Genomic DNA, 26,452 nt, shown 5'->3' with positions numbered 1-26,452 from the left:
TCCCTTCCCGCTGCCTCATATTGACGCAATAGTAGATGCGACAGCTGGACACGTGATGTTAACATTCCTGGACGCATGGAGTGGATACAATCAGATCAAGATGGATCCTGCAGATCAAGAGAATACGGCATTCATGTCCGAAAGAGGAATATATTGCTACAACGTCATGCCATTCGGCCTAAAGAACGCAGGATCCACATATCAAAGGCTGGTTAACCGAATGTTCAAAGAGCAGATAGGAAGAACTATGGAGGTTATATTGATGACATGGTGGTGAAATCAGAGAAAGCCAAAGATCACATGCGGCATCTGGCAGAAACATTCAGCACCCTCAGGGAATACAAAATGAAGCTAAACCCATCTAAATTCACCTTCGGAGTATCTTCCGGCAAATTCTTAGGCTACATTGTAACTCAAAGAGGGATAGATGTAACATTCCGTTTGATGTTATGAGTATTTTGATATTTGATTTGCTAGTAGATGATATATTACGGAGCTAGCAGCGTTAGTGGATGGCAGTTAGTAGCGTATGGAGTTAGTGTTGAGAGAGATATAAGGGAGTTAATACGATATCGTGAGCCATGTTGTGGAGGTAGGAATAGTTAGTGGAGTTGGTGTTACGAGTTCATGTTTGGGTTGGAGTTTTGTTTTGAGTTCTTAGTCACGTTGTTGTGTCTTGATCGAGTTAGTATGTTTGTTTTTGAGTATGGGTTGAACTTCGGGGACGAAGTTCTTTTTAAGGAGGGAAGACTGTAGTACTACGGATTTATGAGTCTCTGGGTACTCTATCGAGTAGGCCTTACTCTGTCGAGTAAGGGTGAGTTGCGTTTTAAAATAGTTTCTGACCTGTTGGGTACTCGATCGAGTAACTAAGATACTCGATCGAGTAAAAGGGCACTCGATCGAGTACCTTAGCTACTCGATCGAGTAAGCGGTTTACTGAGGAGTTATTTCTCGGGTTTTGTTAATTATGCGATTAAGGTATATAATCTTTTCCGTCATTGTTCTTAAACACTTTTCAAAACCTAAATTACTGTCAAGAGAGATAACAAAGTACGTTCTTCACTTTAATCGCATTGTTAGCAAATCCCGGAGTTTGGAAGGTCGGATTTCACGTTTCGTTATACCGTTGAAATCCTTGCGTCGAGGGTAAGATCTATGTACCGTTTTTACAGTATTTCCTTTAAGTCGGTTAAACCCTAATATGGGGATTTGGGGGTTTTGTTGTAGATAATGATTGGTAGTGATTATGTGTATGTATGATAGGAGGAGGATTTGTAGAAGAGGCTTTTTGATACAGCTGTAGAGACCGTCTGATTGTTGTGCTTTCCAGGTAGGATTTCCTACTCAGTATTAGTCCCATAATGAGATGATTGATGTGTTGAGATTGTTGATTGTTGATTAATATCGTAGTTGTTTTGTGACGGTTGTTGATTGTGATTGATAGTTCTCTGGTTCTCGAGATGCGTTCTCGGCTGAGTGGAGTCACTTGCGGGAGTGGCTTCATGCCCTAGTTTCGCCCTTCGTGGAACCCGCCACGGAAGGGGATGTGCACATTAATGAACAGGGAAATCGCTCAATATGAGGAGCGGGGATTTGGTGGGTACGGCCAAGCGGTCCCCCATCGGCATGGTCGGTCCAAAGGACGTCGGTGATTGAGATTGATGGGACCGGTGTGATTGTGTGTGTGTGACGGTGTAAGTCATGCTTTATCGTATTGTTGATATGCATAAGTTGTGTGATTAGTCACTCGACCCGGGTTGTTGTTTTGTAAAACCTGCGGTGATCCATTCGGGGATGGTGAGCGATGAATTGAGCGAGTTTGAGTTGAGTCTTTGGGATAGCTGGGATGTGCCACCGTCTAACGATAGAAGTCTTCCGCTGTAGCTTTACTAGTTTTATAACTTTTCAGTTAACTCAGTAGACAGTTGGATTTGAGAACATGTATCGTATTTTGGTATTTGGTTTCAGTTGTAACCTTTCACTAAACTTATATTATTTAAAGTTGTTTCGTTATTGTCTTATGATTATCATGCCTCGGGTAACCGAGATGGTAGCGTCCTTATACCTGAGTGGTCCTGGTAAGGCACTTGGAGTATGGGGGTGTTACAAATGGTATCAGAGCGACGATCCTGAAACCTGTAACCACTAAATCTAATGAATATAGGGAGTTAATTAAAATGAACCCGGGGTAAAGGTTGTAGGAGCTAATGCAAAGGCTTGGGAGACGTCCTAAAGTCGCGAACTCGCCCTACAATTTTGAACCGGTCACATGGGAGGTATATGTCAAGGTCGTATGTGATGTTTGTTAGTTTGTATGTGAATGTGATGATGTATGTTGTAACTGTTGGATGTTTGGAGTAAAAGGTCGAGTTTGTGAATGAAAGGTTGGTGAAATATATAGAACTGTTGTTGATTGAAAGCATGTTTCATGATAGTTGGTTTACAATGTTGGTTGGAATTGTTAGAAAAGTTTATGAGAATGATGAGTAATGTGGTGGAAAAAGGGAGTAGTTCATAGGTGATATGATTATACATAATCTTGTTTGTGTAATTTTCTATAATGATTTCATATACATGCCTACTATTGTTCATATGTACATGTTGTATGAAGAATGTGGTTGAAATGGATGAATTGATTGGAAAAGATGGAGTGGCAAAAGCATGAGAATACGAATTTTGTGATTATGAATATGTTTCGGTGACGAAGTGTATTTGTAATATTGATGTATTAGTAACATGAAATAGGATTTGTAATGTATGAGTATGATTTGTCTTACGAAAGGCTATAGAATAAAAGCATGTGGGTAGTGCATGATGAATGTTGTTGCTTTGCTTTCGAAAATAGTAATATGTGATTGGGGCTACTGGTTTCATGAGTATTGGGTTGTTTTTGTCTACCTTGTTGTTGTTTAAGTCGTTTGGAAGTAAAAATCAAGTAGTTGTGTTTTTCGATTATAAAGAGGTTGTCTTTAAACCGTTATAACTTGAGATTCATAAATTATTTTGATGTGATTCCAATTGGAGGTGATATCTTGTTCTTTTATGATTCTAACGATAGGTCACACGCCCAAAACGACCAAGAAATGAGTGAGTTATGGCTGTTTTACGAAAACTGGACAGTGCTGAGAAATGCGTAGGTACTCGATCGAGTAGCCTTGGTACTCGATCGAGTAGGTGGGAACTCGATCGAGTACGTCAGTTACTCGATCGAGTGGCCCTGGTAATTTGTTTTACGTGCTTCTGATCTTCACCTACTCGATCGAGTAAGTCACTTACTCGATCGAGTGGCCTGTACTCGATCTAGTGACCCCTGTTTTGGGTCATATGCTTATCTTTTGACATTCGTTGCATATTATGTTTAATTCAAAGGTATTATTTTGCTTATTTATGCACCGTTTTACATGTATATTGATCCTGATGCGTAAGTTACCCAATCTTATGATGTAAAGAGTGGCACCTATGATGAGTATGAGTTCGGTGGGGAGAACATGATTTATATGTGTTGTGATAGGTAGAGGAAAAAGAAAAGGAAGATTGGTAAGGCTTAATTTAGGCATAGAGCATGTTGTGTGAGACGAGATGAGTGACATGATTGTATGTTGAGTAATGAAATGTAAGTGAATGTGGGCAAGGGATGATGTAAGTTTAAGGAACGTGAGAATGAAAAGATTGAAAGAAATGATGTGGATAGTAGCAACCTGAGATGTATAACAAATTATGGAGGGAGATGGTTAGAAATAGTGTTGAGTAAGGATATATGTAATGAAAGGTCATTTTAGAGGAATTGAGAAGAGTGGTATATAGTGAACTTAATGGAGACATGTCGCGACGTGGATTTGCCGATAGTGACTGAGTTTGGAAACTTGTGTTATCGAGAGACGAAACTAATGTGTGATTTCCTTGGGCAATTAACGGTATAAAAACAATTTTGATTTCTAGAGAAGTAAAAAGGGAGATGTAATTGTTTGAACATTAAACGTTGATTTTTTCTATTGTCAAATTAGTGACAAGTGTGAGTGAGTGGAGTGATGAGAGGGGACCCATGGTAAGGAAGAGTGAGATAATATCGATAAGAAATAATGGGATTGGAATTTTGGAGCAATGAGAAGGTGATCGGAGCACTAAAGAGTTAGGAAGAAGTAATAAGGAGTTGAATGGTTAATTGCTTTAGTCGAGTGTAAAAAAGAAAAGCATGAGGGGAGTAAAACTAAGAAAATGTTCACCGGAGTTATGTGATATAAAAGTAAGGAATCGTCAAGATGCATGATACTATCATGAGGAATTGACTTAATGGTTATACAGGAGCTTCGGAACAACAAGATTAGTCTTGAGTTTTGAGGAATTAAAGAAAGTAAGAAGTTGGTAAACTATCTGCAGGATATGAGATTTTGGTGGAGAGTTAGATGATGATACGATTAAGGATAGTATTGGGAATAATGTTGAGGTAATTTTGTTGATTGATTTGATGCTCGTTATTGGGGATGATAACCAAAGATAGGGAGGAAACGGTGATGTTTATAGATGAGTGTAAGAAGTTTGAAGTACGAACGGTAGTTGTGTGGAGGTGTTGTCGCTAGTGGTTAAGGTTAATGATAAATAGGAAAGATGGCAATTCTAAAGAGGCTGATTTTGTAGAGATTGAATTGATAGGTATGGTTGTGAGGAAGTATAAGACATAGTCTTAGGAGGCGGTTTCTCATAGTGAGTGTTAGCTGTATAGTTATGTATGGCAGAAGGTGCTGGTTATGCGAATGGAAGAATGGGAAGAGGGGCATATGAGTTAAACTCGGGCGACAGGTAACCTTTGTTGAGTGGTAACTTACGTGATTAGGATTGACTAGTTGGATGTGATTATGGGTCTATGATGTATATAAATGTTTGTGTGAGGTTCTGACCTCACAAGAAGTGGTATGGTGTGATAATTATAAAGTTGTTATCTGAATGTTCTGTAATACCTGTTGGATACGATAGCGTAATGGAATGATGTTTAAAAGGTAATAATTTGACTGTTTTGGGCATGACTAGTTATGCTTGTATGTATTCATGATACATGTTAATCTGTGACATGGTAAGGGGATGATATTCATGAGGTTATTATCCGTTCAATTCATATATTATCTGTTGCATTGTGATTTAGTAAAGTGGATTTGAGTAAGTTAATCTTGTCCGAGAAGTTACGTTGAGTCAGTGTTTATGGGATTGTGTCTGTTGTGATGTCTATCGGTGTGGTTGTGGTGCCTCGGGTGGTGATCCGGGCACGGTACTTAGTATTGTGATGCGGGTATTTTCGCACTGCGGTGTGGCTGTTGGTGGCGGTGTTGCGATGCCGTCACCGGTTGTGGTGGAGTAGGCGAGATGGTTATGATACGAGTTTTCGAAAGTACATACCAGTTAAACATAGATTGTTGTTTTGTTTGCTGCTGTTCCTTGTGAGTTTCGGTTGAACATGTAGACTGTTGTTGGGTTTGTTGATGTTTCTTACCAGTTTCAGTTTGGGAATGAGGGTAGAGTATGATATGAAAGAGAGTTGTATATGTTTTCGTTTTTGTCATGGTATAGTGATATTCTGTTGATGGGACACAGTTGTGAGAAGTTATTCTGATAATTTTGATCTTGTTTTAAGATGAGGCATCGGTAGTCATAGTCATGGCAAATGATTTGTGGAACATGTGTTGTAATGATCTGAAAGCGGCAGGTGGTTCATAATCTTTGTTGAGATAGTGAGTGCAGGGTATTGGGAATTGGTGTCATGTTAAGTTATGTATGAGTTTTGCGGTAATGAAAGAAAAGAACTTGAGGATCTAGTGTGATTGTACGTAACAAGTGTGGATCGTGAGTTATGCTTTTGGCGATATGAGTTTTATATAGTTTATATAGAGAGGTGTCATGTTGCGGTAATGTGGAGGAGTTGAAGTTTTGGGTTAAGCTAAAGATTTTGAGGTATAGGTTAGGTGGTGTGACGAGTGAATTGAAGTATGAGAATTGTTTCAGTAAGAGAGCCTTAGATTTGTGCATGGCGAGTGTTCAGATTATAGGTGGTTATCTTTGACATGCGGTGGTAATGGGGATAATGAGAAGATATAGCTAGGATTTAGTATTAGTGAGTTACGAGGACGTAACATTTATATTAAGAGGAGTAGGATGCGATAAAAGAGATTTTGATGGTTGTGCATATGGTAGTATAATTGGAAGTAGAGTGTTGGTGTAGCATAAAGGACGGATATTTTGTTTTGATTTATTAAAGGTCATGACCGTGCTTGTAGTAGTTCGATGTTTAGGAATGTGAGAATATTTCGATAGTGTTGACAGTTGGATGATGATAATTATGAGTTCGATAGTCTTGGTTGTTGGATGATGATGTTTATGAGTGTGAGTAAACTTCGAGGACGAAGTTCCTTTTAAGGGTGGTAGAATGTAACATTCCGTTTGATGTTATGAGTATTTTGATATTTGATTTGCTAGTAGATGATATATTACGGAGCTAGCAGCGTTAGTGGATGGTAGTTGGTAGCGTATGGAGTTAGTGTTGAGAGAGATATAAGGAAGTTAATACGATATCGTGAGCCATGTTGTGGAGGTAGGAATAGTTAGTGGAGTTGGTGTTACGAGTTCATGTTTGGGTTGGAGTTTTGTTTTGAGTTCTTAGTCACGTTGTTGTGTCTTGATCGAGTTAGTATGTTTGTTTTTGAGTATGGGTTGAACTTCGGGGACGAAGTTCTTTTTAAGGAGGGAAGACTGTAATACTACGGATTTATGAGTCTCTGGGTACTCTATCGAGTAGGCCTTACTCTGTCGAGTAAGGGTGAGTTGCGTTTTAAAATAGTTTCGACTGTTGGGTACTCGATCGAGTAACTAAGATACTCGATCGAGTAAGGGGCACTCGATCGAGTACCTTAGCTACTCGATCGAGTAGCCGGTTTACGGGGAGTTATTTCTCGGGTTTTGTTAATTATGCGATTAAGGTATATAATCTTTTCCGTCATTGTTCTTAAACACTTTTCAAAACCTAAATTACTGTCAAGAGAGATAACAAAGTACGTTCTTCGCTTTAATCGCATTGTTAGCAAATCCCGGAGTTTGGAAGGTCGGATTTCACCTTTCGTTATACCGTTGAAATCCTTGCGTCGAGGGTAAGATCTATGTACCGTTTTTACAGTATTTCCTTTAAGTTGGTTAAACCCTAATATGGGGATTTGGGGGTTTTGTTGTAGATAATGATTGGTAGTGATTATGTGTATGTATGATAGGAGGAGGATTTGTAGAAGAGGCTTTTTGATACAGCTGTAGAGACCGTCTGATTGTTGTGCTTTCCAGGTAGGATTTCCTACTCAGTATTAGTCCCATAATGAGATGATTGATGTGTTGAGATTGTTGATTGTTGATTAATATCGTAGTTGTTTTGTGATGGTTGTTGATTGTGATTGATAGTTCTCTGGTTCTCGAGATGCGTTCTCGGCTGAGTGGAGTCACTTGCGGGAGTGGCTTCACGCCCTAGTTTCGCCCTTCGTGGAACCCGCCACGGAAGGGGATGTGCACATTAATGAACAGGGAAATCGCTCAATATGAGGAGCGGGGATTTGGTGGGTACGGCTGCGGTCCCCCACTGGCAGGGCTGGTCCAGTGGACAGTCGGTGATTGAGATTGATGGGACTGGTGTGATTGTGTGTGTGTGACGGTGTAAGCTGTCTGTTTATCGTATTGTTGATATGTATAAGTTGTGTGATTAGTACTGACCCCGGTTGTTGTTTTGTAAAACCTGCGGTGATCCATTCGGGGATGGTGAGCAGTAATTGAGCAGGTTTGAGTTGAGTACTGGGATAGCTGGGATGTGCCATCGTCTGACGATAGAAGTCTTCCGATGTAGCTTTACTAGTTTTATAACTTTTCAGTTAACTCAGTAGACAGTTGGATTTGAGAACATGTATCGTATTTTGGTATTTGGTTTCAGTTGTAACCTTTCACTAAACTTATATTATTTAAAGTTGTTTCGTTATTGTCTTATGATTATCATGCCTCGGGTAACCGAGATGGTAGCGTCCTTATATCTAAGTGGTCCTGGTAAGGCACTTGGAGTATGGGGGTGTTACAATAGAGGCCAGCATCGAGCAGATCAAAGCTGTCTTACAACTAGAGTCACCTGAGAAGCCTAAAGATGTTCAAAGACTAGCTGGAAAGGTAGCAGCCCTGAACAGGTTCATTTCAAGATCTTCAAATAAATGCAGGCTGTTTTACGACATACTAAGGAAAAGCCAGAAGTTTGAATGGACCTCGGATCACGAGCAAGCCTTCAGAGAACTGAAACACTACCTCAGTAGCCCGTCGCTGCTGTCTAAGTCGAAGCCAGGAGAACCACTATTCCTATACCTGGCCGTCACAGAGGTGGCAGTGAGTGCTTTGTTCAGTCGAGAGCAGAAAAAGAGCGAGAGCCAGTATACTACGTAAGCAAGTCTCTGCTGCCGGCAGAGACCAGGTACACATCTCTTGAAAAGTAAGTACTAGCATTGGTAGTAGCATCTCGCAAACTGCGCCCCTATTTTGAGTCCCACATCATACATGTCATGACCAACTACCCGCTAAAATCTATCATGAGGAAGCCTGAACTATCAGGCAGAATGTCAAAATGGTCTGTACACCTCAGTGGGTACGATATCAGTATGACCCCAGAACAACAATCAAATCGCAAGCAGTGGCCAACTTCGTGTCAGACTTCAGCCCAGCCATCCAGAATCTGGCAGATACGGAGATCCTCACCTTAGAGGGAAGCAAGGAAACAGAGGTCTGGCAGATGCATATTGACGGAGCCTCCAACCAAAGGGGGACAGGTGTAGGATTAATCCTGCGATCACCACATAGAGACCTGATAGCGCAAGCAGTAAGATGTGAATTCAAGGCAACCAACAATGAAACAGAATACGAGACCTTGATATTGGGAATGAAGCTAGCTCTGGAGTTAGGGGTCAGGCACCTGCGCATATCCAGTGACTCTTTGCTAAAAGTCAACCACGTAAATGATGAGTTTATAGCCAGAGATTCGAAGATGATTGCATACTTAAAAGCAGCAAAGGAGTTAAAACAGAAATTCGAAACTTGCAAGCTTAAACAGATCCCCAGGGATCAGAACGTGGAAGCAGATGCCTTAGCAACTCTGGGGGCAACATTCAAACCAATAGAACTATCCAACATTCCAATAGCACATATGCTAGAGCCTTCTGTCCAGAAGGCAGGTGAAATAGACAAAGGAGGACTGGAAGATCCACAAAACGGAGAAGGAGCCCGGGCGATTCTGAGAGGAAGGTGAGAACTCACAAATCATCGATCAAACATCCGAGCAGCGAGATGATGGGATTAGCGCACACCTTACCTAGACCGGCTGCGTCATAACAAGCGCCAGGCGACAAGAAAGAAGTGAGAGCTTTCAGAGTGAAGGCCTCCAGGTTCATACTCATTGATGATATATTATTCGAGAAAATCACTAGCGAGCCCCTACTTACGGTGCCTGGACAAGGAAGAAGCACAGATCGTGTTACATGCTCTCCACAATGGCGAATGTGGAAACCATGCAAAAAGGGCGGAGTCCTGGCAAATAAAGCCCTCGAGCAAGGATACTACGGCCTACAATGAAGGCGGAGATGCGGCAGAGAGTACGCACGCAAATGTGACGCTGCCGGCGCTCGGCGCCAATGATTCATCGGCCCGAGAACCCTTGCACCCTATCATTCCCCCGCCCATTCATGGCATGGGGCATGGACATAGTAGGACCTCCGCCACGAGCCACGGGAAACGAGAACCTGGATGCTTTGGCAATGACAGATTACTTCTCCAAGTGGATAGAGGCGAGCATTCCACGAAGTAAAGGATAAGCAGTCATTTCGTTTATAAAACGAAACATCATTTGTAGGTTTGGTATCCCGTCAGAAATCATATGTGACAATGGCTCACAATTCGTCTCCAACGACACCGAGGGATACTGTGCCAGGTGGAATATCACCCTAAAAAAGTCAGCACCCAGGACCCCGAAGTCCAACGAGCAAGTGAATCCAGCAACAAAATCATCATGGACAATCTGAGAAGGAGGTTACAGGAGTTAGGAGGAAAGTGGGCGGATGAATTGCCACTAGTGTTATGGTCGGACGAACGACACCAAAGATAGCAACAGTCAAACAACCTTCACCTGGTGTTTGGCGCGGAAGCGATCATTCCGTCGAAGTTCTAGTTCCCACTCACGGGTATGAAAATATGACAGGGAACCAACAATGCAGAGATGATCGAAGCCTTGACACAATTGACGAGTGCGAGCAAGAGCAAAAATCTGTCTGGCCGCCTACAAACAACATCGGGGCCAGGAGTTATAACAAGAATGTGAAAGTCAGGCTCCTGGAGGTAGGAGACCTTGTTCTCCGAGAGGTGTTTCAAAACACCAAGAATCGAAAAGGTGCAAATTCGCCTATAAATGGGAAGGACCATACCGGTAGAAGGAGTTGTTGGCCATGGTGCATACAGACTGATGACCATGGACGGTCAAATCATACAACGCCCATGGAACATACTTCACCTGAAGAGATATTACTTTTAATAATAAGTAGACTTTAGCTTTCAGAATGATGTACTATGAAAAGCCAAATCATTTTTAAAGTTAAAATAAAAATCCTTAGTAGGGCATACCGCCAATTTCACTTTATTTCTAGTGTCTCTAGCTCTTTTTAAAACTTTAAACTACTATTAGATGGTGTGGTCCGCGGTGTCACCTGGGACCACAATTACTCTGGTACCCCATGAGATGGCGACAGGTATTTCACATCATTTTAATAGATTTTCCTATTTTTCAGGCTTCTCTAGGTACATCATCACTCAATTTTGGTGTCTATGGTACTTTGAAAGGATATCTAGCAGACTCACAATCGCCAACGCGGGGGTGACAAGGCACATGGCACTCCAACATGCCTAACCTATTTTCTCCACAAGAAGCACCCTCACCAGCAGACGTGGAACATACGAAAGGAGCCTGTTGATGACTAAACACGCTTACCCACTACCCCGATACTACCCCCTAGACGTAGCTCGCACTAATCGCAATTAATCAGGGCCCTAGCATGCATGCACACGAACATGGAACGTAGGGATATCTCGCGTACTGAATCTCCGCAGTCCCCATTGGTCCTAGAATGACGATAAACTTGCCTAAATTACGCCCCTGTTGGCTTTAAACGTGATGAACACACCTTGCGTCATGAACAAGGTTAAGTAGTCCAAAATCACAGATACGCCTAAATCACCCATCGGTGACACGGCAATAGCTTAGTCCTGGATTAGCCTCTTCAGTGACCAGGCTAGTCTAAATCGAAATCTTGGGTTGACATCGAACACCCCCTCATACCAAGGTACCTTACCAGACTACCCCACATGAAAGGTCATTACCATCTCGGTTGCCCGAGGTTAGTATATATCAAAAGCAACAGTCCAAACACATTTATTAAAGTACGGTAATTATAAAAGTTACATAGTCTCCAAAAAAACCAATAAACGAATTATCCAGATGGTAACTACCAAAAGCAATAACTAAGACTCCTGGTGGTGACATCTAATCCAGCGTGGTGACTCTCCCATGACTGCCCCAAGCTCAAAAAGTGTATCACCTGTCACAATCTGCTCACCATCCCCGAATGGATCACCGCAGGTTTTACAAAACAACAACGGGGTCAGTTACTGCATAACCAAAGTAAGACAATAAGTGCATCAAGTAACCAGCTGATCATCCTCCATCCCTAGTCTCCCGATCTCACACAAGAACCGACTACACACCGAAGTGTGTAGCCCCGCCGATTACCCATCGCAACAGTAATCCTCGCCGCCAGCCAGTGACCGCAGCCCATCCCCACCTAGTCCAGCTCATCAACGAGCGACTAACAATCCCTGTCCCTTAATGTGCACATCCCCTCCCGTGACGGGTTCCACGGAGGGCGAACTAGGGTGTGAAGCCACTCCCGCAAGTGACTCCACCACAATCACACATACCACAAAGATCATCACAAATGTCACAACACCACAACCGTCACAACACAACCACATCACCACCGTCACCACAACACCAACACTCCGATGATCAGCAGACAACAATCATACACAATACAACAAATATCTCAAATCAATTACACAAGAACTGAGTAGGGAAACCCTACCTTTTCGCAATCCGCTTACGTTGCAATCAACCATACAAATGCATAACAAATACCACATCATCACCTACAACAATAATCACATAATACAATTACACATTGCACAATCCCCCATATTTCCCAATTCCATATATACAGTAACCCCAAAAGAATACAAATGACATGGAAGTGAAACTTACCAACAGTAGAATAAGAGATTATACGCAAGGACCAAGACGATTGCACACACCACGAGATTAGGGGATGATTAGGGAGTGATTAGGGAATGATCGTAAAATGATTAGCGTTGAAAATGATGTTTTAGAAACTGACGTCGAATATAAAATAAACCTAAACGTTCCCTAATCAAACCGATAAAATAACACTCGCCAAATCGGATACTCGGTCGAGTAAAGCTATACTCGGCCGAGTATCCTCTACTCGGTCGAGTATTCTCCATACTCGGTCGAGTATTCCTCGGAAGAACCAAAACAGACTCCACAATAAACACTACTCGGCCGAGTAGGCTCTACTCGGTCGAGTATACAGCTTAATAAATTCTGTAGTATTACAGTCTTTCCCCCTTAAAAAGAACTTCGTCCCCAAAGTTCCAACCCAACCTATCAAACAAGGATACCTAGCACTAACTCCACCAACCAAGCTTACTTCGACACACGACTTACGATATCGTCTCAACTACAACATAGCCTCTCGACACTAACTCCATAATACCATCGAATAACCATAACATAAGTGTTGCCATCTCTGTCTCACTACTATAACTCTCACTATCACCTCAATACCAAGACAATCTACCAAACAAGATCGACCGTCAAAACAGAATGTTACATTCTACCATCCTTAAAATGAACTTCGTCCTCTAAGTTTACTCACACACATAAGCATCCTCACACAATCCGTTATTCACACTCCTAAATATCATACTACTACGAGCACTGCCATTACCTGTAATAAAATCGACCATCACACCAATCCATCCTTATTCTACACCAACACTCCAACTTCCAATTGTAACCTGTATGACCCTCAAACTCTCTTGTCACATCCTACATTCCTACTCCTCTTAAGATAAATGTTACGTCCTCGTAACTCACTAATACCAGGTCCTTTGCTATACCTCCCATAATCCTTATTACTACCGCATGACAACGATAACCCACTATAACCTCAACACCTACAACCATTCCTATATCCAAGACTCTCTTTCTTTAACAGTTCTCGTGCCTCAATTATTCGGTACTCCCATAACATATATCATAAAATCCTCAGTATTACTATTACTCCATCTCTTCCCCATTACCGCAAAACGACATACTTCTATATACTTATACACTCTTCTCCACGATCTTAGCTCACAATCTACAAAATATTACACATACTCACATTAGCTTCTCAAGTTCATCTCTTTTATTACCACAAAACTCACTCTTGACTTGACATGATACTAATTCCCAAAACTCCGTACTCACTGTCCCAAGAAAAGGTGCTAAACCACATGTACTTCCAGTTCAATGACACACATGCTCCACAATTTCCTTGCCACAACTATGTCCACCAATGCCTCATCTAAAACAAGATCAAAAGTATTCTAACAACCTCTCACAACTGTGTCCCATTGACAGAATGCTATTAAACCATGACCAAAATGGAAATATACTCAACTTTCTTCCATATCCTACTCTACCCTCAATCCGAAGCCGAAACTGAGAAGAAACATTAACACATAAAACAACACTCTATATGCCAACACCGACACTAACAGCAAGAAACAGTAAACAAACAACAATTTGTGACAATATGAAAATACTCGTATCACAACACGAATTACCTTGCACAGTTCACAAAACCACATAGATAGCCATCACAACTTTTACAATCTCATAACACTGACCCAGCACAACTTCCTTGACCATAAGACTTTCTTAAAACTGTTCACCAGATCACGACGCGGCCTATTAGACGGGATCACCAATACCAACCTTATGAATATTATCCATACCATGACTCTTGAGGTCGGAACCTCACACCATTACTTACATATATCATACATACACATATAAGTATAACATATGACGCGGAACACACATATAACGACTCGTAACTATCACGCCACACCATTACTCGTGAGGCCAGGACCTGACACAAAGTTTTACACACCTCATGGACCCATAATCGAATCTAACTAGCCAATCCTGATCACGTAAGTTACCACTTGACAATGAATACCTCTCATCCGGACTTAACTCAGGTGCCCTTCATAACATATCCACTCATACACACAATTATCACCCCTCCGGCAAATGTAGCCATAACATCAGTACCCAACTTCGAGCGAACACCTCATATATCCACATCTTATACTCCCTCACACCCAAACATACTAGTCACCTCCACAAAATCAACCTCATTAGAACAACTAACCTCCCTAAAGTAACATCATCCTCAACCACTAGTGACAATACTATGACACCAACATCCTTCATGTGACCACTCTCTTATTATCACCTCTTAATATGACACTCCGTTTCCTCTCTTTGGTTATCATCCCAAATAACGAACATCCAATCCATCAACAAAATCTACCTCAAAATTATTCCCAATTCTATCCTCTATCGTATCGTCACCTAACTCTCCACCAAAATCTCAGATCACGTAAGCACTTTACAAGATTCTTATTCCCTTATTACCTCGAAACTCACGGCTAACATGTCGTCCTGCTCTAATATATAATCATTAACTCACACCCTCTAGTGAGGCTATCGTACATTTCCATAATTTCCTACCTTCATGCTCCTTACTCCGGTCAACGTTCTCTCAACTTACTTCCATCCCTCTTTCCCCCTTTTTACACAATAATACCAATTAATAATTCATCTCCTTTCTCTTTCTACCTAACTCTTTAGTAATCCGATTACCTTCTTGTTACTCCACAACTCAAATTCCATTAATTCATATCAATATCTTATCACTCTTTCTTATCATTGATCCTCTCCCTTCATATTATTCACTCGCACTTGTCACCATCATGTCCCCATAACTAACAATTACCCTTTAATTAGTTATATCTCCCTTTCGTATCCCTAGAAAACCAACCATTCACCTCATACTGTTAATTGCTCAAAGAATTATACACTAGGCTCGCCTCTTGATAATTCAAATTCCCAAACTCATTCATTTTCTACAAATTCACATCGCGATATAACTCCATCTAAGTGCACTTAATACCCCTCTACTTCATCCCTCTAAAGCAACCCTTCATTACATATATCCTTAAGCAACACAATCCTAACCGTCTCCCTCCATAAATCCTTACACGTCCCAATTTGCCACTATTCGCATTCCTCATCTCGGCCTTTCATCCTCACATTTCTTTACACTTACATCATCCTTACCCTTGTACACTTACTTTTATATTACCCAACACACGACTATATCACTCATCATATCTCACAAAACATGCTCTTTACCTCGATTAGCTCATCAATCTACTCTTTTCTTGTTCCACTATCACTCACAACCACATATAACTCATGTCCTTTATATCCAACACCTATCCCTCATACGCCGGCATCCTCCCTATCATAGCATTTGGTAACTTACGTATCAAGACCGTCACATATATAAAAGAATGCGTTAAGACTCAAAATATACGTGTGCACATACCCCACTACTCAAAACAAATGCAAGAACATAGCCACCGACTTAAAAATTAAGGTGAAAATATAGCCACCGACTCAAAATAGCCGCCCACTGAGGTACTCGGTCGAGTACATAGCATACTAGGTCGAGTACCGGATACTCGGTCGAGTAACTATATTACTCGGCCGAGTTTTCGACTCCAGAAGCGAACGCAATTATCACAAAGGATTACTCGGTTGAGTATTGGGAATACTCGGCCGAGTAGCCCTTACTCGGTCGAGTATTACTTTACTCGGTCGAGTACCAACGCAATTCTCAGCATCGTCCAGTTTTCGTAAAACAGTCATATCTCACTCGTTACTTGGTCGTTTTGGGCGTGTGACCTATCGTTAGAATCGTAAGAAGACAAGCTATCACCTCCAATTGGAATTACAGCAATATCGTTTCTAGAACTAAACGTATGACAGTTTTAACACAACCCTTCCATAATCGATCATCATACAAATCAAATTTCCTAAACCAAAACAATTTGAACATGCATAAGGCAACAACAATAACTCAATACTTCAAGAAACCAGTACACAAGTAAACTCTTATCATACCCACATGAAAATTAGACACGACGTTCATGTATATAGACACTTACCTGTAACCATATGCTACTACCAACAATCAAGCATTAACATCATCATGTTCATATGCACATGTACCACTACCATACTTTATGCTCAAGATTGTATTAAACAGGTAACATGATCACATTCTTCATGCTCAATATCAATCAGATACAAATTCACAATTCAACTTTCATATTTTACCATGTTCCAACACTTAACATGCCAACATATTCATGCTCAAAGTTTAACATCAACGATCCCCGATGCATCTTTCCACAACTATCACATTCCACTTCTTTCATCATTTCATCCAACCATGCACAAGATTCAAACTATAGGTATCAAACTCACACGACTCAAACATACAACAGTTTCCCCCATGTGACCGGCTTGAGATCGTAAGGGCCTTATTGCGACTTCGGGACGTCTCCCAAGTCTTTGCGGTAGCTCCAAACAACTCTCCCCGGGTTCATTTTATTTAGACTCCCTAAGTTCATTGGGTTCATTTGTTTTAGGTGCCGGAATCGTCGGCTCTGATACCACTTTGTAACACCCCCTCATACCAAGGTACCTTACCAGGACTACCCCAGCATTAAAGGCTGTTAACATCTTGGTTGCCCGAGGTTAGTATATATCAAAAGCAACAGTCCAAACACATTTATTAAAGTACGGTAATTATAAAAGTTACATAGTCTCCAAAAAAACCAATAAACGAATTATCCAGATGGTAACAACTACCAAAAGCAATAAATAAGACTCCTGGTGGTGACATCTAATCCAGCGTGGTGACTCTCCCATGACTGCCCCAAGCTCAAAAAGTGTATCACCTGTCACAATCTGCTCAACATCCCCGAATGGATCATCGCAGGTTTTACAAAACAACAACGGGGTCAGTTACTGCATAACCAAAGTAAGACAACAAGTGCATCAAGTAACCAGCTGATCATCCTCCATCCCTAGTCTCCCGATCTCACACAGTAACCGACTACACACCGAAGTGTGTAGCCCTGCCAGATTACCCATCGCAACAGGTAATCCTCGCCGCCAGTGGGTGACCGCAGCCCATCCCCACCTAGTCCAGCTCATCAACGAGCGACTAACAATCCATGTCCCTTAATGTGCACATCCCCTCCCGTGACGGGTTCCACGGAGGGCGAACTAGGGTGTGAAGCCACTCCCGCAAGTGACTCCACCACAATCACACATACCACAAAGATCACAAATTGTCCACAACACCACAACCGTCACAACACAACCACATCACCACCGTCACCACAACACCAACACTCCGATGATCAGCAGACAACAATCATACACAATACAACAAATATATCAAATCAATTACACAAGAACTGAGTAGGGAAACCCTACCTTTTTGCAATCCGCTTACGTTGCAATCAACCATACAAATGCATAACAAATACCACATCGTCACCTACAACAATAATCACATAATACAATTACACATTGCACAATCCCCCATATTTCCCAATTCCATATATACAGTAACCCCAAAAGAATACAAATGACATGGAAGTGAAACTTACCAACAGTAGAATAAGAGATTATACGCAAGGACCACGACGATTGCACACACCACGAGATTAGGGGATGATTAGGGAGTGATTAGGGAATGATCGTAAAATGATTAGGGTTGAAAATGATGTTTTAGAAACTGACGTCAAATATAAAATAACTCTAAACGTTCCCTAATCAAACCGATAAAATAACACTCGCCAAACCGGATACTCGGTCGAGTAAAGCTATACTCGGTCGAGTATCCTCTACTCGGTCGAGTATTCTCCATACTCGGCCGAGTATTCCTAGGAAGAACCAAAACAGACTCCACAATTAACACTACTCGGCCGAGTAGGCTCTACTCGGTCGAGTATACAGCTTAATAAATTCTGTAGTATTACAGACACGGCCACTCATCCTTACATTGCGGCATATGCCTAAATCGACCATCGTGACACGGCAGCCTAGTCGAGTTAGAACGTCGGCCTTTTTCAGATGACAGACTACTAAATCAGCCAAGCAGGCTGACACGGCAACTTCCTAAACTAAAGGAATCTAAGATACAAGCAGAAGATATAAATTAAACCTTGCCAAAACCGCGGCAAGGATATTCCAAAATACGGCCAAAATACGGCCCCTGAGTTTTAACCGCCACCTTGGCGGAACAGCCAGAAAAAGTTTAAAACTTACAAGTCTGCCACCTCTGGGCCAGACTGCCAAAACGTTCATTGATAAAAAAAAACAACAACAACAACAACAACAACTTAATTATCGGTCACATTAATGACCTCCACCTCTGGCACCTCTTCTGCCTGCTGACCTCCTGTTTCAGGTACCGCACCAGCTTGCATATCCTCAGTTGTCATAGCTTCCTGAGCTCCGTCAGCAGCATCCTGGGACATTCCAGCATCACCCCCAGCAGCTTGCTCAGCCAATATAGGAGAATTCACCTCCCCAACTTCAGGCATCAGTGCACTCAGATCAGGACGGATGGGATAGAGCATCTCCAGCTGTTTCTCCTCCTCCTCTATAGCTTATTGGGTAGGAGCCTCCTCAAGAGCAGCACGCATCCCGCTGATTTTTCCCCGCCAGGTAGCATAGGCAACAACATTGGTGGTCAGGGAGATCAGCTCGCTGATCTTCTCTTCAGAGTGCTTGAGGGAGTCAGAGAAAGTGCTACACACTGCTTGAGTGCGAGCTAGCTGATCAGCCCCTTCCTTCAGCTTTTTCTTGGTGACAGCAAGCTCAGTCATCAACTTCACCACACGCTCCTTCAGATCAGACCGCTGCTGTGCCAAATCGGCAATAGTTCCCTTCAGCTCCTGGTTTTTGGCGTTGGTGGCACGGCTGGTGGTCTGCACTATGTTGATCATCTTCCTGTTATAGAGTGCAGACTGGAGGGTATGGGGCAAGAAAGTGAGAAGTCAGCAAGAGAAATCTAAACAAAAGCAAATAAACAGGTAGAAGATAAAGAGCATTGACCATGAAGGCGTAGTGCACGTCGTTCTCAGCCATCTCCTCTGGGAGAACTGCGAAAATGTCTCCTTCAGAGGAAGGAAGAGCAGCTTGTCGATCTCCGGCCAGTATGGCACCTTGTCCATATTCCCAAAACATTCTGGGAAATGGGCAGTAATGCCTCCGCTAGATGAAGCACGAGGACTGACAGGAGGAGTAGGCGGATGACGAGATAACGGGTCAACCTCCAAGGGCTCGAGTGCAGCAGAACTGGAAAACGTAGGAGGAGTCTGAAAAGAGGCAGCAGGAGCGTTCCTCTTACAGGCAGATGCCACGTCAGGACTGGCAGAAGATCTCTTCCTTTTGGCACTTTGGAGGATGATTTCTAAAGGATCAACTTTGGAGCCTGCAAGCAGACATTATCTCAGGCGTCAGGATACTTAAGACATCAGGAGAAACAGCATGCAAATTAAAATGGTTGTAGAAGTCTTACCAGAAGACATACTGTGAGCTAACTGAGGAGGGTTGGAGGAGGAAGCAGGTGAAAAACCAGGGAGCAGGTCTGGGAACTTTCTCTCAGATTCAGAGATACTGAACAATTTGCTTTGCAGTGGGGATCTTGGCACCAATGCGGGTCGGTCACGGGGGCTCGCACGAAGACGATGAAGTAAGCTAGTAAGCGCGAGATAAAATAAATCAGGTGACAGGAAGGCTACTTACTCGAAGTTATAACCCATTTCTCGAAGATGTAATCAGCAGGAGGCTGGATGGAGTCCTTCCTCACAAAGAAGAAGTCCTCAAACCATTTCTCATCACGGGATTTGGACACGTGTCTGAAAGGAGCCTCTCCACGGCCCTGGAATGAGAATTGACCCCTACCCAGGGACCTGATGTTGTACATATGGGCTAGATCACCCACAGTGATAGATTTACCAGTGTTCTGACCGGCGGCCAGAGAGTAGAGAAGAACCCTCCAGATGGCAGCCGAAATTTGTGCCATGGCGAAATTATTGGTAAAGATAAAATCTTGGATGAGTTTGGGAAAAGGAAAACGGAGGCCGTATTTAAACGGGTACAAATAAAAACAGACCCATCCGGGACGAAGGGCGTCGGCTTTCTGACCCGGTTCAGGGATGGCAATATCCACCCCGTCACCAAGACCAAGCAAACCCTTGATCGTGGGAATGTCAGCAGCAGTCAAAGCAGAGTCACAGACGTGGGGATACTTAAAGAGTCCCCGAGAAGGAAAGGTCGGGTCAAGATTACAGTCAGCATGTGCAGAGGTTGATCGGGTTTTACCCATGGTGAAGAAAGAGAAAATGGAAACTAAAGGAGAAAAGGGGAAGAATGCCTGGTGAAAGAGATGGAGGGGAGTGGAACAGTGAAGCCGACAAAATGAAGAAGAAGGAAGTTGAGGGTTTAGAAAGAGGAAGAGTTTTTGAAATGATTTGGGGTAAATGAAAGTACAAGGTGGGGGTTGAGATTATAAAGGAAGAGAGAGGGAGTAGGGTGCGAGTAAAGAGGAAATGGGCGGCTGACGTGATGGAGCTGCATGAAAAGAAGTACAAATGACGGCTTAGGGTTTTAGCATTTGATTACGTAAATTCCTTGCTCAACACCTCAAAGCGTACCTCACAAGAAATTTGGGGCAAACTGTTTGGGCTAAAAATAGCATAATAAGGAAGGCCCACTTAATAAAATAAAAGGCTATGGGAGGAGTTATAAGGAGGAAGGAAGCCCGTGGTTAGGAAAAGGGGGAACGGGCTGAAAGAAGACCATGGGCCCATCAGAGGAGACGTCCGGATTAAGAAAAGATGAGTTAGGGAGAAGTTAGGGAGATCAGGGAGAATTGGGGAAGGCGGCCGAGTATGGAAGAGTTCTTATGGAAATTATATTCCCTTTCCATAATCAAAGTAGGACATATCTAGGGTTCTTACCCTATAAATAGCCAAGGAAGCAAATCAAGAAGGACATTCAAGAATGCATCCACACATATATCAACACCACGGCATTAGCATATTCATACACCCAAATATACATCCGTACAAGATCTTGCAGGCCTGACGCCTCATGCCACCAGGATTAGCTTTACGTTTCAGTTGTAATCATCCTCCTATTCAAGTATAGTGCGATAATTGGCAGGGTACCGTCCCTCCCGCGGTTGTTCCCACATTGGGTTTTCCGCGTCACCAAACCTTGCGTGTCAATTTACATTACGTATTTTATTTCTCTATTCACCTATCAACATACGAACAATCATACGATCAACCAACGAGTAAGACCGCATTGACCCTAATCAATCAACTTGGTAAAAAATACCTAAACAGAAACCTGCAACTTGCTTGTGACAGTTTTCTTTTGCAAAAAACCAAAGCTACTTGGGTTAATCAAGGTGACAACAACACCAAGTATTTTCACATTATTTTGAAAAGTAAAAGTGCAAGAAATAAGGTCTTCCTCATTGAAGATGTTAATGGTGTTGCTTATACTGATGTGGGTGATATCCAAAATGTTTTCCTCCAATACTATGAGGATCTCCTTGGTACAACTGGGACTGTCACTAATGTCAGTACTAATGTTGTTCATTTGGGACCTATTTGCTCTCAAGATCATGTTGCTATTCTCTTGTCACCTGTTACTAAAACTGAAATCAAGGAGGCCATTTTCTCTATTCCTGCTCATAAGGCCCCTGGGCCTGATGGATTCTCTAGTGCATTCTTTAAAGATGCATGGCCAATCATTGGAGAGGAGGTATGCGATGCTATACTTGATTTTTTTCACACTGGCAAACTCTTGCAGCAAGTGAATCATACCTTCATCACTCTGATTCCTAAAATTGAAATACCTCAAAATGTCACCCAATTTAGACCCATCTCCTGCAGCAATGTTCTTTATAAGGCCATCTCTAAAATCCTTTGCACTAGACTAGCTGCTGTTTTGCCTGACATCATTGATAAGAGTCAGGGAGGTTTTGTTAAAGGCGGAAGCATAGTTCAGAACATTTTAATTTGGCAGGACCTTGTGAGACTGTACAATAGGAAGTCTATCTCCCCCCATATGCTTGATGAAAATTGATCTAAAAAAAGCTTATGATTCAGTGCATTGGGATTTTGTGGAACAAATGCTTATTGCTTTACAGTTTCCTGACAAGTTCATAAAGTTGGTTATGGTTTGTATTAGATCTGCATCCTACTCTTTGGTACTCAATGGAGAAAATTTTGGTTATTTTAAAGGAGCCAAAGGATTAAGGCAGGGTGACCCAATCTCCCCCTTGCTTTTTACTATCACAATGGAATATTTGAGTAGGATTTTGAAACATGTGACCAGTACTATGCCTTTCAAGTATCATCCTCTTTGCAGTCATCTTAATCTCTCTCACCTGATATTTTCTGACGACCTCTTGTTGTTTTCAAAAGGTGATACAACCTCTATTATGATTCTCTTAAGGGCTTTTGCTACTTTTTTTGTGGCCACTGGTTTACAGATGAACACCATGAAGTCAAACATTTATTTCAATGGTGTCTCCTCTAGTATCGAAGCTGATATTATGCAAGTCTCAGGTTTCAGTGAAGGATCTCTGCCATTTAAGTATCTGGGAGTCCTCATCTCTGCTGGTAGAGTTCCTGTCAAAGCTTATGCCTAGCTCATTAACTGGTTGATAGTACGTGAAGCTTTGCTGCTCAAGGACGGGCTCTTCCAGCTTGGAGTTTCTCCTGATGCAGACTGTTTCCTTTGTGGTACTGCTACAGAATCTCATGTGCACTTATTCAGTCAGTGTGTGTATAAAAGAAGATTATAGTATTTACTGAGCTGTAAGTTGAAGATCTCGTTGCCTGTTGTTAATTTACTTGGGTGGATAACATCCAAACCATGGGCTAAGGTGAAGAAATGGGTTACTATTGCTTGGATCCATGCTGTCTTCTATACTATTTGGAATCAACGGAATAGTGCAAGGCTTAGTGGCTATGTCATGCGTCCTGATGTAGCTTTTAACCAAGTTAGTAGCATACTTAAATTGCGTAACATGTATTGGCTCAAATGTATCAAGAAGATTAGTGATGAAACTTGGATAAAATCAATTAAATATGATTGATTTATCCTTGTTTTATGAATTGTAGTGTTTCTAATAGTTTGTTTATGAGCTTAATGAGAATACTAACCTTTCACCAAAAAAAAAGGTTTCCTACCTTTGTAGTTCTTGAGCTATAAAATGATGGATGATCCTCCTCTTGCACCAAACCACCAAAATTGATGGTCTCCTTTGGTGTGCACCCAAGAGAAGCCCAAAACTTACTACAAACAATATTAACTAGATATTATTTGAGTATTATATATGTATATTTGATATACTAATTAATATTATTACCTTGATAATATTATTAGTTTACTTTTATATGTGTTTTAATATAAAAGGATGAACAAAATAAGAAGGGAAAATTGGTCTTTTGATGGTGTATAAAACAAGCAATCAAAGACCAATTTTTTTTCTTCAAATTTTCAACCTTAGAAATGATGAAAGGACTTGGGTATATATTAGCATGCAAATGTATACAGTTCACATACAAATGCTAGTGGGTGTGGCCTATATTTTCCACTCACAATGAGTGTATTAGTAGGTGTAAAAACCAGTCCATATGGGCCCCTACAGGTCCATTTTGATTTTTGACATTTGCCCCACAAATGCTTATAAGTCTTATATTTAATTATCTTATATAATTAAATATTAATTTGATTACTTAACATTTAAATAATACAAATTAACAACTAATAACCACTTACCTATTCTGTAGTTATTGGACCATTTTATCAATATAAAATATATCTTATAGACCCTTATTAGCTAATTTTACAACCTCTTGTAAATTTTAAATAGCTAATTACCTCCACCTCAAAACTTATACACATATCGTATAAAATTAGTTAATTAACAATTAATTAATAAATTCTAATTATTTATTTATTAATTAATTATCACATAATTAAATAATAAATCCTCTTAGCCCGAGTTCGTAACTCGTCATCAAATAATACATTCACATGACTAATTAAAAGTCAAATAATACAAGGAATTAATTATCTTGTATCTCATACAAACAATTAATTCATTTAATTTAGGGGTCATCCTATAGGTGTGACCTAAAGGGATCAGTTGATCACCTCCGTCACACGACGGTAACGTCAAAATCTAGTCATCCGAGCGTTACCGATTAACGTTGATCAAATGACAAAAAAATAATATAAATCCCTGATATTCCTTTTACGAGATTTAATATGTAAACGTACTTATGGTGGATGACACTACTCCAACAATCTCCCACTTGTCCGACACAAGTGCATGTGCGCTACCAATTCTCTTGTCCAATAATATCTCCCACTCAATGCAAGATGTCTTTCAGGTCGTTCTTGGACGTGGTCATATCATAAAGTGGTTTCCTCGATCCGGAGAATGACTGTCTGACCGGGTAATCTACTTATAGATCTTATCCGAGCGTGGCCACGCATTTCCAGTCACCTCTCCTCGAGTGGCCTTGAGATAAAATATGACATAAATGGACAATCCCGTTGACCTATTTTCTTCGTTCGATACAGATCACAATGACCCAGTAAATGCTCATCGGTCTCCTTTTGTGGCCCAACCTAGAACAAAAACCTAAGCCACCGGAAAATCGTACCAACTCAGACAAATAGTCGCCAGTCTAAAGAATTGACTCGAAGGAATAAATAGAAATCCTTGCAACGACCTAGAAAAAAAAAGGACTCTATAAACGGTCACTGTCCGACAAATCGTCTCACAATCTGCCTATGTAATCGACCAGCCATCTCTATGGCCATATGACAGTCGAACTTGTCATCTATCACCTTACAATCTAGTCACTCTGAGACGTCACCTCATTAAGTAACTAGGGACAAAAATACAATGTTAATCAAGTTCACTTTAATAGGGTTCGACGTTTTCAGTACAACCTATTTGGACAAAACAAAGTATTTAAATTCAGATATAAAAACTGAATACAAAGATAAATGTAATTATCATATATGAAATAATAAATACAATATCTTAATTATTACATATCGCATAAATTACAACAATTCTGGCATTCGTCTCAATCCCATAGAAACTACATGACTATCATGTTTAGCTTGAGACAATGACTTGGTTAAAAGATCAGCGATGTTGTCAGCTGTCCCAACCTTACATACTGTAATTTCCTTCCTTTTCAATTAAATCTCTAATTACATGAAATTTTCTAAGTACGTGTCTATACTTGTTTTTAGACTTGGGCTCTTTTGCTTGAAAAATTGCCCCACTGTTATCACAATATAAAGTGATAGGATCCTCGGCGGTCGGAACTACTTTTAGTCCCTCTAAAAATTGCCTAATCCAAACAACTTCCTTCGCAGCTTCAGAGGCTGTAATGTACTCAGCTTCCGTTTTAGAATCAGCAGTCACAGACTCCTTAAAACTTCTCCAGCAAACCGCTCCTCCGTTCATCAAAAAGACAAAACCAACCTGGGATTTCAAATCGTCCCTATCGGTTTGAAAACTTGCATCTGTATAACCTCTTACACGTAATTCAGATTCTCCTCCAAACACCAGGAATGAATCCTTAGTCCTTCTCAAGAACTTAAGAATATTCTCGACGGCTATCCAGTGACTCTCATCTGGATTTTTCTGAAAACGACTCGTCATACTCAAAGCATACGAGATGTCAGGACGAGAGCACATCATAGCATACATGATCGATCCAACAGCGGAAGCATAGGGATCGATTTCATGCGTTCAATATCCTTAGGCTTAGTAGGACACTGTGACTTACTAAAAGTAATCCCACTGCCTATAGGTAGAAAACCTCTCTTGGAGTTTTTCATATTGAATCGGTCAAGAATCTTATCGATATAGGCTTCTTGACTCAAAGCTAATATCCATTTAGATCTATCTCTATAAATCCAGATACCCAAGATGCGCTGAGCTTCTCCCAAATCTTTCATTTAAAAGTGATTTCCTAACCACTTTTTGACAGAAGCAAGCATATCTACATCATTCCC

This window comes from Silene latifolia, unplaced genomic scaffold (assembly GCF_048544455.1).
Source record: "Silene latifolia isolate original U9 population unplaced genomic scaffold, ASM4854445v1 scaffold_20.1, whole genome shotgun sequence".
Lineage (NCBI taxonomy): Eukaryota > Viridiplantae > Streptophyta > Magnoliopsida > Caryophyllales > Caryophyllaceae > Silene > Silene latifolia.
Note: the sequence above shows the minus strand (reverse complement) of the source record.